We start from the raw sequence: 6,253 nt of genomic DNA on the forward strand, positions 1-6,253 counted from the left end.
ACTTACACTGCCAATGCCTTATTCGTATCACTTGTCAAGACTCTGCATGCTTTCTTGACTTCTGTATGCCAGTACATAGTGCTCTACCTGTGTCCTATCTCTTGCTGTAGTGAATCCTTTGATCTCTCTGAGCAAGTCAGACAAGTTGGAGATTCTCTTACTTCTCCGAAAAATGGAAAGCAAAATATTATCAGTTAGGAAATAAATGTAATAAAAGTAAAATGCATTTATTCAAGGCTTTAAAGTGACCATTTAATTTTGTCATACTGACGACAACATAACAATAAGCAAATCAAAATTCTTTTACAAATCCAGTCTTTATTAGTTTGAATTTGCGGTGTTTAAATAGTGTCCCAGCTTAAGTTTACATTTGTAGAGAAAAATCCTTTTCTCTCCCTAATAATTACTAACCATATTTTGCTGTGCTCATAATGTTTAATGGGGCTCCTTAAAATATTCAAGGATATTAATCTACAAAAAGCCATATACATTTTTCAAATTTCCTATTCATATGAAGCTCTTATACCTTTAGCAACTATGCAGGTTGATTCTAGCTCTTCGTTAAATGTAAATTTATGATATTCAAATCACTTTCAGAAGGACATCTATTAGTCATTAATAAAACAATAAGCAATAATACTTGAACTGCCAGTGCCTTATTCATATCACATGCCAACACTGTGTGCATTCCTGACTTCTATGTGCCAGTACCGAGGACTCTTCCTGGGGCCTATCTCTAGCTTTTAGAGACTCCTTTGATTTCTCTGAGCAAGTCACACTGGCTAGGTAATCCACTTCTCCACCTCCAACCTTTGTTACAAACCAAACCTATTGCTCTAGAATGAATTCTGATTTTTAATGACTCTTAAAGTTTCAAAGTAGGATGGTTCTCCAAAGAGTTTTCAGTAGTTGTTATCTTGCAAAGCATATTATCAGGTCTTCTGCAGCACCAATGAGTGAATATGAAATACTAACATTTTTGTTATTAGTGTTGCTTCTGAAATGTGTTTTTAGAATTTGCATGTTCCTGGTCTCTAAAAGATAAATATGAGTCCATTATAAAACTGTGAACTACTGAAACAGTAGATAGGGCACTTATGACCACAAATAAAGCATTAAAGAGGAGAGGTTGTCTAAAAAGGAAATGTTCCTTATTTTCACACCCTGTATGAACTCATTTCACTATTTCCTATAATCTCTAAGAAATATTTCTGCTGTAGTACTTAGTTTCTGTGTGGAGGTCTTTAATATTACACTTTGAGATACAAAACAAGAATAAACATCTTTCTGGGATTCTAACCTTTCAGCCACGATCTATCTGGCATCAGCAATAATGTCCTTAGTGCCCCTGAGATTGATGGAAGGCCAACTGACGTATTCTAATATGTGGATGCAGCCCTGGACATGCTTACCAGGCTGTGCCAAGAAATTTGGAAGACAGTTATCTGATCAACTGGTTAGAAGAGATCAATATTTATTCTACTTCCCAAAAAAAGGTGATCCAACAGAATGTGGAAATTTTTGAACAATATCATTAATATAATTTGAAAGCAAAATCTTGCTGAAGATAATTTAAAAATGGCTAGAATACTACATTGACAGAGAACTCAATGAGAAGCTCAAAGAGGATTTAGAAGAGGTGGTGGTAACAGGGATATCATTGCTTATGTCAGTTGGGTTGCATCTTGAATGAAAGCAAAGAATAGTAGAAGGATTTCTATCTGTGTTTTATTAACTATGCAAAGACAAGTGACTGTGTGGACCACAATAAATTATGGCTAAGATTGAGAAGAATGGGAATTCCAGAACACCTGATTGTGCTTTTGTGAAACCAGTACATACACTAAGAGCTTATTGTATGAACTGTTCAAGGAATGATTTGAAATAGTTAAAACACCCACAAAACCCAACGACCCCTCTCCCCCAAAAATAAAAACAGTGTGTGTTAGAGCTGTATAATTTCTCCTTATCTGTTCAATCTATAGACAGAATAAATCATTTGAGCTGCCAGACTTTATGAAGACTGTGACATAAGGATCAGAGGAAGACTCAGCAACAGCCTACATCACGTAGATGAGACAACTTTGCTTGCTGATAATGAGGAGGACTTGAAGTGCTTGCTGCAGAGGATCAAGGACTAAAGCCTTCAATATAGATTATATCTCAACATCAGGAAAACAGAAGTGTTCACTACAGAGTCAATAGGCAACATCATGATAGATGGAGGAAATTGGAGTTATTAAAAATCTGTCTTGCTTGAATCCACAATCAACACCCTTGGTACTAGCAATCAAGAAATCAAGACATAATTGCTTCTCAGCCTTTTGTCTAATATCAAGTGAAGAAGCCAAGACATATATCTCATTGGGAAAATCTGCTGTCAGGGCTCTCTCTGGAATACTAAAGAGCTTAATGTCTAGGGTGGGCTTGGTCCAAACCATGGTCTTCTCAACTGCTTGCTATGCATTTGAAAACCAGGCAATAACTAAAGGTGAAAAAGGAAGAATTAATACCTTTGAGTTGTGGCATAGGAGAAGAGAATTGAATATCCCATGGACTGTCAAAAGAACAAACATGTCTGTCCTGGAGAAAGTGAAAACAGAGAGCTCCCTAGAAGCAAGCATGGCAAAACTCCACCTCATACTTTGGGCAGCAGTTTTATATAATGCATTAAGAGTATTGGTTTATCTTTTTCCCCAACTCACAGATTAAAACTACTTAGCTGGCCCTTTGTCATTTATTCACCACCCTGATTTCCAGATTCCTTTTGCTTGTATCATCTTTGAAGCTTTGTGTCTTTAGCACAAATTGTGTGACCCTGTGATTTCATGTTGTTGTTTTTATGTGTTTTTGATTCTCCTGTGATTCATAGCGACCTTATGTACAACAACCCTGAACTCTACTCTATGCTGTGCCAAGCTTATTGTTTTCTGACACACCTATCCCCATTACACCAGTTACTGAATCAATCCATCTCACTGAAGGTCTACCTCTCCTGCGCTGTTCCTCCACCCTTCCAAGCATGACATCCCTCTCCAAGGACTGGTCCCTCCTTGTAACATGTCCAAAATATGGCAGACAAAGCTTCAGAATCCTTGCATCCAAGAAGCATCCTGGTTTCCCCCTCTCTAGAACAAGCCTGTTTGTTCTCTTAGCAGTCCATGGTATATTCAACACTCTTCTCCAGTAACACAATTCAAAAACATCAATACTCCTTCTATCATCCCTAGTAATTTTCCAGCTCTCTGATGTGTAGCAAATAATTGTAAAGATTAAGGCCTGAATCAATCACATCTTAGTTTCCAGAATAACGTCGTTGCTCTTCAGTGCTTTGGAGAGGTCCCTGACAACTGACTTTCCCAGTGCAATTTGTCTCTTGATTTCCTGACTGCTGGTACCAGGAGAATTGATTGTGGAGCCAAGCAAACTAAAGCTGTTAACAATCTCAATCTCTTCATCATATGATTTCACAGGGTCACACAATTTGGGTGATAGAGGGATGAGGTAAAAGAAATGGGAAATATTCAGCAGGGACCTGAATAGATGGGGTAATGGTGGGCATAGTTCAATGGTGATTAATTTTATAAAACACAGTGTGTGGGAATGATCATATAAAACACGATACCAGTGAAGGAGAGTGTGAAACATAAAGTATACAAATTTTTGGGAAAAGAGATAATTGCAATGAGTAAATCACTGATTGTAAAAAGAACTCCAACAATAACAACAACAATAACAAAAAAAAAACCCACCCAAAAAATTCTTTAGCACAGCCCATTTCTTGATTGCCATAATACTAATGGTGGAAACTGTCACCCTGTGTAACAGGAACTCTTTGAAACTTTTCCCTTCTTCTCTTGACCCTCAGTTTTCTCTCTAGTGGTGCACAGCTTAAATATTCATCTTCTAGTCATGTGGTTGATAGTTCAAACTCAATCAATGACTTCACAGGATAAAGACCTGGTAATATGTTTCAGTGGGGATTACAGGCAATGAATCTTGTGCAGTGGCTCTGCTTTCAAATGTCATCACTGTGAGGTGGAATTGACTCGGTGGTACTCAATACCAGCAACAACAATCCCAAAAGTAAGAAGAGAAAGAAACCCTTAATTTTTTATGAATGATGGTGAGTACATTCCCCTTGATGCTATTTTAACAAGAGACCACGTGTAAATGAATGATGCTACAACTTCAAGGTTAAGCATAAAAGGGTTGATTTCAAAGTTTATAAAGCATTTTGTTCTAATTATGTAAAACCACCTATGTTTGCCTATAATTTGTTTACTTATGCCTAGAAAGTTGTCCAGAAACTCTAGAAACTCTATATGAAAAAGGTTATTAATTGTTAAATGCATAAACAAAACAGTAGAAAAAATATGTCAACACTTTAAAGTTTTGGTTATCTTTAGTGATAGGAATGTAAACAGTCTTTGTTTCTGTTTTTCTAGGCTTTTCTAAATACTACTTTTTTTTCCCAATCACCATGCATGGCTTGTATAATTATAAAATACAACAGACAATATAAATCATGATTAACATATTTGCAGGCTTTCTTACAAAGTTAATGACATTTTACAATCAAACACAAAAGAGTACGTATTGTATTATTTTATTATATAAATTTAAAAAATTAGTAAAAATAGTTGATTAATGTTATCAAGTGTTGAGCTGTACACATATGTGTACATTTATGTATTATGCAAAACTTCAATAAAAATTTTTGCTATTTTTAAACAATGGTCAATGGTTTTTTTTCAGGCAATGAAATATGGAAAAATTCATTAATAACCATTATAATAACTCCATCTGTGTGAGATTGAAAACGAAAACAAATATTGTTTATCAAGGTAAAATACTTCAAAAGAAAAGGGTTTAATTATAAAAGTTTTGGTCTGTTGATCCTATCCTCACTTCGTTCATAAAATAAATACAAGCGTGAAAATTAGGAAGAAAATAAGTATCACACCAGAGCAGTCATGTAATATTTTAAATGGAAAGCTATTAAATTTGCAGAATCATCATCATTGCAATATTCAAAATAAAGTTTTCCATCTTTAAAGACAGTCATGCAATAATCTAATATAGAATGCATTAGAAGTACGTTATATTTTCTATCCTTTCAAACACAGTATGATTTATCAGAATTCTGACCTTGCTGTACCCAAGGTGACTGTCTTTTCTATCTCTCTCACTTTATCAAAACCAAAAGTTCTAGATACCTATGAAGGCTGTTGTGTTATTGGTATTCTGTGTAATATTGAATCAACTGCAACTCATAGCGACCCTCTGAACAACCCACCTGAAACTTGGTGCCATTCTCATCATTCTCCAGCACACTTGAGCAATTGTACAGACACTGTGTCACTCCTTTTCATCGAGAGTCTCTCTCTCACGCTGATCGTGCACCTTCCCAACCATGCTGGTCCTTTCCAAGGACTGGCTCCTCACATACCTTGGGTGATGCCAAGAAGATCAATATCCATAAGGTAAGGAAAAGAGCAAAATGGAAAAGAAAGGGTGAGAAAAAGGACTTTGTATGGGTTATGACTAAGACCTGTAAAGGAAGTAGTTATAGTCTTAAGTAAAAGCTTGAAATGTGCTCAATTCAGGAGAAAAGAGGAGGTAGTTTATAGAGGGGCTCCTAGGACTTCATCCTCTAGCACTTGGTGGATAATAAAAAACTAAGTGATAAACTCTTCATAGATTTTAAGACCAAGACTGTTGCTTTGATAAGAAAAAGCTCTTATCTCTTTATGTACACAATGTCTTGTGAAGCTATCAAACTAGGAATAGAACTTTTGGAGCAACTTAACACCTCCAATTATATCTTTAATTATTCAGTTCAACAATCATTAATAGCAACTCAATATGGATGAGTATTACTGTCCCATGGAAATTTATAGGCTGTAATCTTTATGGGCGCTCTGGTGGCCTAGTCGCAAGAAGCTGCACGGCAATCCTGAAGGCACATGGTTCGAGGGTCACCAGCTGTTCTACAGGAGAAGGATGGGCAATCATCTCCTATGTGATTAACTGCCTCTGAAAACCTGCCGGGGATCAGCTATGGGTCAATTCCAATTTTACGATACACAACAACAATCTCCCCCCCTTCCTTGTTGTGTACCATTGAATCCGATCTGACTGGCCCAAGAGGAGATTGCCACTCCTTCTCCAGGAAAGCATCTGGTAGATTTGAACCAACACCTTTGGGATTACAGCACAGAATAACAACAATCTTTATTGGCCCAGATTA

The sequence above is a fragment of the Elephantulus edwardii genome, unplaced genomic scaffold (assembly GCF_000299155.1).
Source record: "Elephantulus edwardii isolate Elephantulus edwardi_28Jun2011 unplaced genomic scaffold, EleEdw1.0 scaffold00076, whole genome shotgun sequence".
NCBI lineage: Eukaryota > Metazoa > Chordata > Mammalia > Macroscelidea > Macroscelididae > Elephantulus > Elephantulus edwardii.